General features: G+C 36.5%; 1 long non-coding RNA gene across 1 annotated transcript; it reads right to left on the bottom strand.

The window, feature by feature from the left end:
* Positions 1-853: 853 nt before the first annotated feature.
* On the bottom strand, positions 854-13,385 carry LOC107718969 (uncharacterized). Its single transcript, XR_001637478.1, has 4 exons — positions 13,245-13,385; positions 12,923-13,040; positions 11,627-11,753; positions 854-1,047 (listed from the first exon to the last, which is right to left on the bottom strand). It is a non-coding gene; the product is annotated as an uncharacterized LOC107718969 (long non-coding RNA).
* Between the last annotated feature and the right edge of the window lie 674 nt (positions 13,386-14,059).

The following is a 14,059-nucleotide window of genomic DNA, read 5'->3' on the forward strand; positions in this document are numbered from 1 at the left end:
AGAAATGAAAGAAGTGGAGTGGAAGTAGGAAAGAAAGGAAGTGGAATGCAAGAAAGAAAGAAAGTGAAATGGAAGTAGGGAAGGAAGAATGGAATTGAAGTAAGAAGTTTAAAGAAAGAGAAAAGGAAGGAATGAAGAAAGTGGAATAGAAGTAGGAAAAGAGGAAGGAAGGAAGGAAGTGGAATAGAAGTAGGAAAGGAAATAAGTGGAAAGCAAGATAGGAAGGAAATAAGGAGAGGAGTGGAAAGGAAGAGGAAAAGAAGGAATGAAGAAAGTGGAATGGAAGTAGGAAAAGGAAGGAAGTGGAATGGAAGTAGTAAAGAAAGTGTAAAACAAGATAGAAAGGAAGTGAAAAAAGTAGGAAAGGGAGATTGGAATTGAAGTAGGAAATAAGGAAGCTGAAAAGAGGGAAGGAGGGAATGAAGAAAGTGGAATGGACGTAGAAAAGGAAGAAAGTGGAAATCAAGATAGGAAGGAAGGAAGGAGAAAAAAAATGAAGAAAGTGGATTGGGAGTAGAAAAGGAAGTGGAAAGCAAGATAGGAAGGAAGTAGGTAAGGAAGGAAGGAAGTGGAAATGACAAAAAAGAGGAAAATAAGGAATACAGAAAGTGGAATGGAAGTATACGAAAGGAATAAGTGGAAACCAAGATAGGAAGGAAGGAAAGAAAGAAAGAAGGAAGGAAGAAAGTGGAAAGGAAGGGGAAAGAAAGTAATGAAGAAAGTGTAATGGAAGTAGTAAAGGAAAGAATGAAGTAAAAAGGAACTTCTGCAAATAGGTTTCATTAATTTTAATTAGTTTTTAATTCATTTTAAAGTAAACATTTCTTAAACACTTTGAAAAAAGGTCCACACTTTGATCTTATTACTGATGAGAATAATCACCGATTCAAAAAACAAAGCTTAACAGTTAGTGCACAAGCACCAGACACATTGAGCTGTGGTGCTCATGCAGGAAATTCAAGTTTGAGTTCAAGCGTAGACTGCATCATGCTCCATTTCTCCACTTCTCTCCATTCTAGTGTCATTGAGTAAAATGGACCTACAACACTAAAACAAAAAAGGCAAATGTTGTTAAATCAAGTTTCAGAAGTTGCAAAAGTTAGAAAGTTGCAAGTGACTTTGATATGAATGCAGTCTCACAGAAAAGAAGATTACACACGGCTCATTAAATACACTGTCCCTTCTTTCTCACAGTTCCCACAGAACTACGGATCTGCCAAGCTTCTCTTGTTCTCTCGTGTTTATCTGAGGAAACAATATCTTTGCCAAGAGAAAAGGGGGATGGCGGGAAGACAGAGACAGTGAAAGTTTGTAAAAGGCCCCAGGGCTCTTTCAGGACCAGGTGAATCAGTGGGCTGGGACAGAGGTGCATGGAGTGGGCGGTAGGGAAGAATTACGGCAAATCTTCAGAAACACATGCATTTAATTCCTGTAAAATGAATGCAAATCCTAAACTTTTTAAAACTTGAAAACTCTTATAGGAGTACTGAGGGAAAAGAAGTTTATGAACAGCACTGAAGTTCTAAATTCGCTCGCCGATGATCATTAAACAAGGTAACGTGTCGAAGCCGCGGCCCAGCGGGTAGCACGCGTCGTCCGGCACGTCGAGCGGCACTAATGCGGGTGCGAATTTGGCTCACGTCATTTCCCGATCCATCTTCCTCGCGTCATTTCCTGTCCTCTCTAAACGAAAGTGTCAAGAAGGCCCAAAAGCCAAAAAGGCAACATTACTTCAACCTTTTGTAACATCACAGCATGCAGGGCATCAAATGCACTGTAACGGAATGTCACAGTCTTTGCACCTAAGTGAACGAGACACCCACTCAAACAGACACCCGGCAACATCAGCCTGCAACAATATCAGCTCACAATTCACATTAGAGATGGCATTACATATTTCTGACAGGCTTGCTTTTACACGCAGAACTCCTCAAATGGGATTGGGCAGATCCCTCTAAACAGCTTGCAGCCGAGTGGCATTTTGTCCCCATTTCAGCAACGGTTCTGCCAGATATGATCCAGCATCTAGTTAACGCAAGTGTTAGGCTAATTACTTTAACTGCTTGAGCCTGGCCTCCGATGCTCCGTGCAGCATCAATTCTCCGGCAACCGCTCGGCGGTTTCCAGGCTTCGTATAAATAGAAATTTAATTTCTGTATGTTTATCCTGGCATCCTCTGCGGCAAAGGCATATTCCCGAGCCTGATGGATTATTGCATCTTTGAACTTTAAAATATCTGTCAATGTAGGGAAAAGGCACAAAGTAGAATCTCGACTTTAATGAGATTTGTAAGTGACAAACTAGAGATTAATGGTGTAAATCCATGTAATTCCATCTTTCCAAATGTGTCTCCCATACCTTCTCGTCTGACGTCTCTCTGTTTGTCTTTTCTCTCTGCTGAGGTCTAGGTTTGATGTAAAGCGGATATTTAAATGAAGGTGAAGAAGCATGCCATTATGAAGAATCTTAATAAAGATGCATTGTTTAAATTAGAAGAGTGCACTAGTCGTTTGAAAGCTGATGGAAAAACTGAAAGATAAATAACTTGAACAACCAGTGAGCTAATAAGTAAATATAGTAAAATAAAAATACAACTGGAAGTGTGGCCTAATATTGTTATATACTAAGTCAAAAACTATGCACTACCTTTCAGAAGTTTGCAAAAATGACATTTTTAAAATATTTTTGGAGGAAGTATTTTATGTTCATCAAGGCTGCATTTATTTGATTAAAAATATATTTAAAAAATTAAAATGTAATGTATTCCTGTCACGCAAAGCTGAATTTTCAGCATCATTACTCCAGTCTTCAGTATCATTCTAATACACTGATTCGGTCCTCAGGAAATAGTTTTTTATTATTATCATTATGTTTTTTTATATATATATTATTATTATTATTAAAAACTGTGAATAACAATCCAAACTTTTCACTGCATATATTATCTGAAGTAAACAGCCTACTGAAAGATACTAATATTACACTAAAGAATAATAAAAATGTGTATAAGTAATGCAAGCAACACAACCTAAAGTGTAAATTCGATAACAGAAGTAAAAAACTGAGAAAAATCAGTGAAAAATTGTGATCATGTGTTTATCATGTAAAAAAGCTTCTATTTAGATTCTATCTAATTAGATTTTTACATTAATAATATTATGATCAGTATAATAATTTTATACTGATGATTCTAACAACTTTATACTTGATTAAAATAATAATAATAACAATAATAATAATAATAATAATAAAATGTTATTTGGTACACCTCTGTTTTGATTTAATGACAGTGGCACTCAATGAACTCCACAATGATGATGATGATGATGATGATGGTGATGATGATGATGGTGATGATGATGGTGATGGTGATGGTGATGGTGATGATGGTGATGATGATGTTGATGGTGATGATGATGATAATAGTGATGGTAGTGATGATGTTGATGGTGATGATGATGATGTTGATGGTGATGATGATGGTGATGATGGTGATGATGATGATGATAATAGTGATGGTAGTGATGATGATGATGGTGATGGTGATGAAGGCGAACGCTGCTCTGGTGAAGCAGATGGAAGCAGGACAGTAGAAGAGCTCATGTTTCTTCAGCTCAATTGCTGTGAGGCTCTTTTATTAGCGCTGATAGCATCATGATGAGCTAATGTTCATATTCTCCAAGGAGCATCTTGTGCTTCAACTGAAACAAGAACATCTGACCAAGTCACATAATTAATGACACAACATTACTAATGTGATTAGCAGTGTTGGGGAAAGTTACTTTTAAAAGTAATGCATTACAATATTGCGTTACTTCCTAAAAAAGTAACGAATTACGGTACTTAGTTACTTTTTATTGAAAGTAATGCGTTACGTTACTTTTGAGTTACTTTTTCAATCTGGGCTGGGCTTGCTTGTTTGCTTTTAATATAAAAAGTTATATTTTTGGCAAATATAAAAGCCCTTTCACACCAAAAGTCTGAAGGCTGAAGGAAATGCAAATTCATGTCTGTACAGTAGAACACAGAAGAAGAAAGTTCAACACTCTTCAGCAATAAAAAAAGAAGAAGAAATGTTAGTTTATCTTGTGTAAGTTTTGCTTATTAGTATAGTTGAATTGCCGAAGGTCAGGTCAGCAGCAAATTGGTTAATAAAATGAGTAAAAAAGTAACGAATTACGGTACTTAGTTACTTTTTATTGAAAGTAATGCGTTACGTTACTTTTGAGTTACTTTTTCAATCTGGGCTGGGCTTGCTTGTTTGCTTTTAATATAAAAAGTTATATTTTTGGCAAATATAAAAGCCCTTTCACACCAAAAGTCTGAAGGCTGAAGGAAATGCAAATTCACGTCTGTACAGTAGAAGAAGAAAGTTCAACACTCTTCAGCAATAAAAAAAGAAGAAGAAATGTTAGTTTGTGTAATTTTTGCTTATTAGTATGGTTGAATTGGATCACTGAAGGTCAGCAGCAAATCGGTTAATAAAATGGGATTAAATACATAAAGGCTCGCGTTACTTGTAATGCATTACCCCAACACTGGTGATTAGTAACCTAGAACTAGAATTTATTTTACATCATACCCTTTTCTTAAATTTGCCATAATCCTAAAACTACGGGTTTTTAATGTTTACAGATTTTAAAGAAGTCTAAAAAATCTAGAAAAATGAAGCAAGGTAAAACAAGACAGAAACAGAATGAAACAGAATTAAAGTACATGGAGAAGGCCAAAGACGTGGAGATGGAGATGTATAATGTCTATGAGGTCAAAGTTCAGAAGCATCTCAGCGCTGACCCTTCCCGCGGGATCCGCTTCCCGAACCTCACTATGGAATCTGTACGTTCATGACGTATCCAGTCTGAGAGAGTCCTTATACAACATGTAAATCATCTGAGTGTGTGGAAACAAGGATTATGTGGCTTACTGCCTCTCTCAGCATTCAACTGAATATTCATATCAATCCTTCGCCTCTAGTAAAGAGTAGCAGCAGATGTTGGCAGTGTCACATCCCCGGTGTGATTCATAGGCATTGTGTAAGAGCACCTGATGATGACTGTATAAATGAGGTCCAGTGTCAAAGCAATATGCTTGTTATCATGACAAACAGATCCACTGGGGAGAAAGGGAGAGACCTGGTTTCTATCCTGAATAAGAGCCTGTAATCCTACACGCCCGAGACGCCCACCTGGTTATGGCAGATTTACTATTAAACAGATAACAGTGACCTTCTTTCATTCATGCAGTGGATCTCATCTAGCGGCAGGGTTTGGCAAAATTGGGAATTTGAAAATTGGCTCCATTCCAGTGCATGGCAATTCAGTTTCACAGAACTGGACACACCCAGAAATGCAAGATTTTTGAGAAAAAAAAATTATAATTAATAATCTGAAGCAGAAATCACACATTCATAAGGCTAAATTGTATTTATCCAACTGAGTCACACCTTCTGCAGACCATTTGCTTTGAACTGTTACCACCCTGTCGTTCCAAAATCACATGATGATTGTAGAACAATAAGTTACCAAAAATGTCATAGCCGCTCTTCTCCAAATGCTGAACACTGGCTGTCAAATTTTGTTGCAGTTCAGTTTCACAGAACTGGACAGTTTTGCTTAGTTTATTCTAAAAAGTTTAATTCATTATTTTATTATATACATACATTAATTAATTAATTAATTAATATTTTAAATGTATAATAATAATACTTATTATTATTTTAAATCTTTATTTAAAACACAAATTTTTGCTTAGTTCATTAAAAAAAACTTTTTAAAGAGAAAAGAAAAATAATAAAAAATAATATAATAATAGTATATAGTAATTCAATATAACAAAATGATATTATATTAAAACAGCTTCTTGGGTGGTCCATTTAAGACCAAGACTTAAGACTTTCAATCATGTTTTAATTAGTTTCAATCTTGTAAGCCTGCTTCATGTTAACTGGCTTCATTTTTAAGAATTTGGAACATTACGGAAATGGAGTAAAATGTGGATTCATTGTCCATAAAATATTACATTTAAATTAATTAAATATAATAATGTGTACATTACATACACATTTTGTGCATTAAAAAAATAACATATTATTAATATTGTATTTTGTTATGTTTCTCATGTTGTATGGATGATAACCAGAGCTGTAGGTCAGTGATAAACTTATGTTCAATTATATGGAAATGAAACAAACTAATATATATATATATATATATATATAATCTCAGCTAATGTATTTAAAAATGTTAAAATTATTGCATTTATTTTTAAATGTGCAATTACAGTTTTTTTTCAACCAGTTGAAATGTGATACAGAAAATGCAATGTATTACTAAAGTACTAAATGTAGTACTTTAAAACTACACTTACAACAGTTATATGACTTACTATGAATCTCCAGCACTTCCTCTTAAAGACAGACAACTTAAAGCGGTTCGCCCACTGCAAGTATAAAAAGCAAACTCCAAACCCCCTCTCTTCCTCCATCTTTCAAGAGGCCCAACAGTGAAAAGACCTTTCAGGAATCCTGCATGGGTGGACGAGTGGGTTTTCCCTGGGAAAGACACTCAGGGTCTTCCAGAAAGGAACCCCACCTTCGGATGTCGGATAGCACGCTGCTATGGCGCGCTGGTGCCAAGGCTAGCGTGGGTGAGTGGGCAGCGCTGTGCTGAGACGACTAGCAGCCGTGGGCACTGCCAGGCTTAACGATGAAGATGCCGCCCCTGTCGTCATTACAGGCAGCTAACAGAAAAGAACAGAGAGCTTCACCGAAATAAGCCAAAAAAAGCAGGAAGTAGGGAGGGATGGTTCACATTGAAATCCTCTCTCGACGCCCCCACGCATGGTCTTAAGCACAGCGTACAAAATCACTCTCACAGAGAGAGCGAGAGAAAAAGAGATATTAGCGGCGCAGTAAGCTAGCTCAGGAGATCACATCCAGGCGCTTTCTAATCACTGTAATGGTTTAGAAACCTCATGCTCATCTCTCATAAGCACCGAATAAAACAGTAGAAGTTCCCATATGAACCACAGGCGCTGCTTTCCTATGCCAAAGAGACTTTCGACAGCTGCGGGGGGGCGACAGCCTAAAAAAGTTAACGTGATTTTTGAGGAATAAGTCACATCCTAAAATACCACCCGACAAGAGCTCGGGGAAATGGGATGGAGTCGAGAAGTTCTGAAAATTCCTAGTATGCGAAATACTTCTCGATCAGCAAATAACGCGTGCCAGATCTCACGTTCATCCAGAATACAAGATTATGCAGACGTTTAAATAAACATCTACACTCTAGATATCTGTAAGAACATGCAGAATGTTGGAGATCACCGGCTGCTCTATGCCAAACACAGCCTCACAGATGCTTTTTAAGCAAGAATGCGTGATAAATCAATAACCTTATAATTAATATTAGTCGATATTGGAATAGCATTGGGGATTATTTCCAACTCAAATATATATACCAGGTAACAGACACTTGACTGGCATTGATGGTTCCATGAAGAATCTTTACCATCCATGGAACCTTTCTACTGCACAAAAAGTTCTTTATAATGGAAAATGTTTCCAGTGGCTGCCCACTGCTCCGGGTGTGTGTTCACGGTGTGTGTGTGTTCACTGCTGTGTGTGTGCACTTGGATGGGTTAAATGCAGAGCACTAATTCCGAGTATGGGACACCAAACTTGGCCAGACGTCACTTCACTGTATAAATATATAATATTAGCCAGCACATTGGTAATCTCTCACAACTTAAAAAAACAATTACTGACTATCAGTATAGCAAATTTTTATATCAGTTCATATGGACCTTAAAAAGTACCAAGATCTCAAATCATACCATATTATGTATAGACCTTAATCTGGTCAGACACCATATTGAGCTTAATATGCATGAAAATGAGGCTCTGGGGGACAGACTTATTAGTCTATAAAAATGGAAAGCACCATATAAAGGTCCTACTATACTGTACATCACATACTTTTTATCAACATTCAAAACTGTTTTATGCAGTTTGTCTACTGATTTTTTTTTTTTGGAAAGATGTTTTGTCAGCTGAACATTCAGTATGTTGTTAAACAACAATAGAATCCACTGAACCGCACTGTACTTCTATCCCTCACAGCCTTGTTTTCATAGATAAGAAATCATTTTGATGATGTACATGAATCGGGGATATTTGTGGGTCTGGAAAATGGCACAAGCGTTACAACACAAGTGCTGGTACACAGAATGCTGCCAATAGTCTGTTCTCCAAACTGAGAACATGTGGTATCATTACAAGAGAAACCAAAGAATATTCCGTACATAACAAATCCCATTTATAAAAGACCATTTATGAAATCCAGTTGAACTTTCTTTTTTGTATGTGTGAGAGTAAATAAATTTTAAAAGCACACTGGCGTTCAAGTTATTCTATCAAGATTACTTCACCTTTTAAAGGGGAGATTTTTGCTCTAGTATTAATGCCTGTTAAACTAGTCCTAATAACGTCTGGTTTAAAGGGACAGTTCACCCAAAAATGTAATATCCTGTCATTACTCATGTCAATAATCTTTGAAACATAAAAAATGGTTTAATGAAACGTCAGAGATTTCTGTCCCTCCACTTGACAGTCCAATCCACCAAAACTTCAATGCTTCAAAAAGTTCATAAAGATATTGCAATCCACATGAAATGTGCGGTTTAATCCAAGTCTTCTGAAGAGATGACTGTTTTTCTTTTACAATCTCACTCTCTGAAGCATCAATGATTCGATTTATTTGACATTCAATGGAGGGCCAAAAGACACTTAGGTTTTATTAATAATATCTTCATTTGTGTTTGAAAGACTAACAGAAGTCTTGCGGGTTTGAAATGACATGAGGTTCAGTAAATAATGACAGAAATTTCATCTCTTTACCAAAGCCAGCATCTAATGGTATTTTACTACCTGACTTAAGCCTGCATTTTTAATATCACAAAAAAACAGGTATGCTAGATCATTATAAAACCTGTTGCCAATTTTAAGAAAAAAAAGATGTGCTAAAACAGTCCAAGTTCATCAACCATTACTGTAAACAAACTATTTTTGACACAGCATCCAAAAGTGCCAGACAAACATGTAATTATCTCCGTAATGGCCTGAGATTAAAATAATTTGAATTACAAGAGCTTTAGACAGTGCTCAAATGACTGTCAACAATATTCTTGACAACGCCAGAGCTAGATCTAAATTTCTTAGTATGCAATGGCGGAGTGAAGAAGTAAACAACAGTGCATGCGACAGACTCTAATACATTTGCACCCTCAACGCCACAACAAACGATGAGATTTCAAAGGCCGTTATCCCTACCGTATGCAAATGATAAAACATTCACTCAAACACATTACTTTGATGAAAGCGTTATGACTTTTGGAGACATTTGGATGGCAGTAGCACTAAAGCATTATGGTTGCTTGAGTGAAAATCAAGTTCAAGTCAAGCTGAGGGTTGAGTCATTACTTTGAGGGCTGACGGAGGGAAATCTGTTGTTTAGCATGACCCTTTGCTTTTGTTTTGGGTAATGAAAGCCCATTGAGAGGCGGACGTGCTGGACTGCTGCCCATTTCGCTCTGTTTCAATTACCCAGCATGCCTCCAGCAGGGTAATGAGGTGGGTGTCACCGCAGGGGTAAAGCGACAACCAGTGACCGCTGCGTCGCCACTTGGCCTCTCATTTCCGTGGTGATGAAGTGTCGACTGGCAGGGTCAAGGGGGCGGGGGAGAGAGAGCGACCGCAGAACGAAGACTGACATGTACGCTCTCCGAAAAGCCTGCACAAATTCGCAGCGCAGACCTCCAGCTACCATATGTTTTTATCAGAATCAGATCCACAAAAGGGGGAATTGCGTTTGAAAGGCCGGTAAATAAAGTTGGTATTGATTTGATCGCACGTGTAATCCGTTTTGCTGTCTGACACCAAGTCCAGCAATAAAAGAGAATCATGTAGGACAGCATAATAGATAATACGACCATACATCAATTGGGGTTTGGGAGACATGAGGGCGATAGATCATCTTCCAGCCAGACTGCTTAGCTATGGAATTTATAAACTAGCTCCTAAAATTGAAGTGGCTTTCCAATTTACAGATACGGCATGGTACTTTGCTGATTTTCTCCACTACAGTTGATTCTATTTCAAGTTTGCCAGAATGATTGGCACAGCATCGCTGCTCTAAACTCAAATACACCAATCTAGCGAGACGGACAAAGTTTGCCTGACATAACAGCTGTCCAACGGCTCTTCAGTCATATTGATGGCCTCTTTGTCTCTTACTTTATCTAAAACGGAGTATATTTATTATTTACATTGTAAAAAGAGGGGTTTTAAATCCTTTTTATTTGATTAAACAATATTAATTCTTTAAAAAATATTAATAATATTTGATTAAATATGAATTGAAAACAATTATTATAATTTGTTTTTAATAGAACGTGTTTGCTTAAAAACAAAGTTGTAAATGTAAATGTCTAAAGATAAAGATCCATACCATCATCATCATCATCATCATCATTCATCTTATTATTATTACTATTACATTAGTTTGATTAAATATGATTGATTTCAATATATTGATTTCAAAAGAAAGCTATTTTAAAGTTGTGGAGAAGGATATTGGGACAAACCAAAAAGTTCCAAATGCAAATATTACCATCCATTGTAATTATGCTGATGCAAATATACATTACAAATACAGTTTCTTAATATGATCAGGAATGTGGAAAATGGATTCATATAGACTGCATACACATACTGATTTTGAGTTAATAAAAACTAATAATGATAATGAGTTATGGTTCAAAATGTTGTATATAATTATATATATATATATATATATATATATATATATGGAATCACTGCAGCACTGATATGGCACTGACTTTAATTTAAAAAGTATAATAAAAATATCTATGATTACCTCTGAGTACAATCAACCACATTCATGTAAATGCCTTTATGGCTGAAGACAAACTTTAAGGCAACATTAAGGTTCAGGAAAGATGCTGTTTCTATGTTCATACTCAAAAAGAGTTTTGTCTTTATAACATTGAATTCATTTCAGCACACATATGCCTCAGTTACGGAACACTTGCGCCATCTTCTGGAGACAATACATAACAACAACACACCAGAATGACATGAAATACAAAATATGATTTGAAATACAGTTCAAAGAATCTCCTAAGTAATTAAAATAGCAGATGGAGTGGATAAGAACCATTTGATTGGCATTAGAGACCTTTCTATTTTGACTGAAACACAATACTTCACACTTCAACACTTCAAAGCTGAAGTGTGTCATTGCCATTGAGCCAGTATTGCTGTGTGAGTCTGGGCATGATGTTCAAACATACAGATCAGTGGATGAATTTGCCACTTGTCAGGAAATCAACCTACACATGGCTTCCTTACAGCTGTGTGTGCATATTAAACCGGGATAGGAGAATGTATTATAACATCTAAAATTAGCACACACTTCACCAAGTTTATATTATGACACAGTCTGGCAGAGGACCATTATTAATCGCAGGTTAAAGGCTAAACCGCTGAACACTAGTTGATAGAGTGAGAAAGAGGTCAGAATGAGATTATGGAGTGAATTTCTCTTACCTCAACAGCACTTGGCAGCTGTAATTGAGGTGCTCCCCACTCCTTACTGATCTTCTCTCTGATCCTCTGAGGGACGATCATGCATTTGTCAACAACCAGATCAGGGTAAATCACCCTTAATTCTCCCCTAAAGAGTACAAATGCAGGTACGAATGCCTAGTACTCCATCATTATTCAATGGTTTCCTATGACAGGTCATGAAACACTAATATAAACTGTGAATAGCCCATGATTACACTGCAAGTTGAACTAGTGAGTAAGTTGTTAGATTTGTAAGGCTTGCTGTGTGGGTTTTGAGTGGGACCGGCTGCTTAAGCATCCATGACTCAGTGCTCTGAGGGAGTCCTACACATCCCACACCGGCCTACAAGCCAGACTTCTGAAATCAGTTCATTTAAGGAAATATAGTTTGGAAATTAACCCTAGTCCAAAACTCCTAAAGGAACGCTAAAAGACACTTGTATTGGATTCCTACTGGAATTCTAACGAACCAATCCCAGCAGGATAAAATACCTATTTAAGAGATTTGAAGGAATCATGATGTTCATTTTTTTATAGTGATTTTTTTTTTTTTTTTTACAGTATTTTAAGCAAGCATTCAGGGTCTTTTTAATCATATTAGCTGTTTACTACATTCAGTATGCAACTTTTATATTAAAAAGAAGTTTGCATTAATACCCATAGTTTACAGTGCATATGGGTCAAAATTATTTTTGGGGATTTTGCATCTGTTATGTAATTATAGTACATATGTACATAAAGACAATGTTAAATATAATGCAGAATCCCAAGAATTATATATAACCAGTAAATGGCAGCTGTCATTTCCCAGATGCTTTTACCCATAGCAATTTACAGTATAATTATTATAGTGACAGCCCTCTTGGAGCAAAGAAATACATGCGCACATTTACTTTAAATGAGAGCATTGTTTTGACAGATTTAGACAGATGTGTCTCCAAAGTAAAGTTCAAGTTATTTTAAGATTATGGATATAATTTATGTATTTTGCAATCACTGAATATTCACTGGGAAAAAAAATGTTAGAGGAAAAAAAAAATGCTGGTGGATATTGGAACTGACATACAGTATAGGGAAAGACTAAGTAGCTAAGCAGACAGGGATGTCCAGTATATTAAACCAATAAACATTTTGGCCTGGCTCAGATAATTATTGTTCAGTACTATAGTAACAAGTACACATACCCTGTTATCCTAGAGATTGTAATAACCAAAATAGGATATTGGTCACAATGAAATTCTCACAGGACAGAATGACAACATTATGAAGTCTTACTTGCAGAATTCAGCGTCTTCTGAAGTCAGGAGCTCATCACAGGTGGATGTGGTCATGTGGCATGCAGTCAGGACGCAGAAAACAAGCGACAAGTAAAACAAATGCATTTCCACCGACCCTTCAACAGACACAGAGAAATGTGGGTGAGAGTAAATAAATATGTTAACTCTCTGTCACATTGTGCGTATGTAAAACATACTTTAAGTGCAATTTTAAGGCATTATGTTAGAGGATATCTAGACTGTGTGTCATATTCTGTCTCTGTTGACAATCCACTTTAAGTTACGTCTTTGATAACGTTCATCATTTATTTATCATTTACCTGAAATTCTCGACAAATCCTTGATATTAGTAGCTGACGCTGAGCTAGACCTTCAAACTGTTTTTAGCTGTCGACTAAAATAGTAAACTAATATCATTACCATAGGATCATTACGTTACAAAGTTAAATCAAGAAACACATTAGAACCCGCCCCCTCTTCACTGCCATTGGTTTGCACTGCTATAAGCAGACACCTTAGTGGTCTATAGATGCGTCAATCAATTTTTGGTCGCTGTTGGTGTGGCGGTGGTTTTTTTACTGCGGGTACTAGTGCCACATGGCGACAGGTGGTTGTTCCTGTAATAATCTGCAGTGTCTCTTTAATGAAAAGATGTATCTTTATGTACTGAAAACGAAAGCGAAATCAGGCCGCAATCGTCCCGACTGGTTCCCGAGTCAATAAACCTTCTCTTTCGAACATGTACGATTCATAATGAGCCGATTCATAATTCCAGTGCATATTTTGGAGGATGATCTATGAACAGCTGTGCATTATACACAACTGAACTGAGAATGGATTTAAACTCCAATTCATTTCTTTCATTTGAGCCTCATCTAATCTAATCTGATCTAAATTGATGTAACAAGCAGGATTTAGCCTTGAATGTAGCTAGCCTAAGTGGAATTAAAATGGTTTTATATGTTCAGATGAGTAATTTCTCAACATGAAATCAATTTGCGTGTTATAATACACATAGCACATGGTGTATTTCAAGAAAGATCACAATGTCACCTATAGAAAATGATATTTAATTGATGTACATCATATATATAAATTAACTTTCATTTTATGGACCATGGTGGAAGAATTTCCA

Source organism: Sinocyclocheilus rhinocerous, unplaced genomic scaffold (genome assembly GCF_001515625.1).
Source record: "Sinocyclocheilus rhinocerous isolate Xijiao unplaced genomic scaffold, SAMN03320098_v1.1 scaffold373, whole genome shotgun sequence".
Lineage (NCBI taxonomy): Eukaryota > Metazoa > Chordata > Actinopteri > Cypriniformes > Cyprinidae > Sinocyclocheilus > Sinocyclocheilus rhinocerous.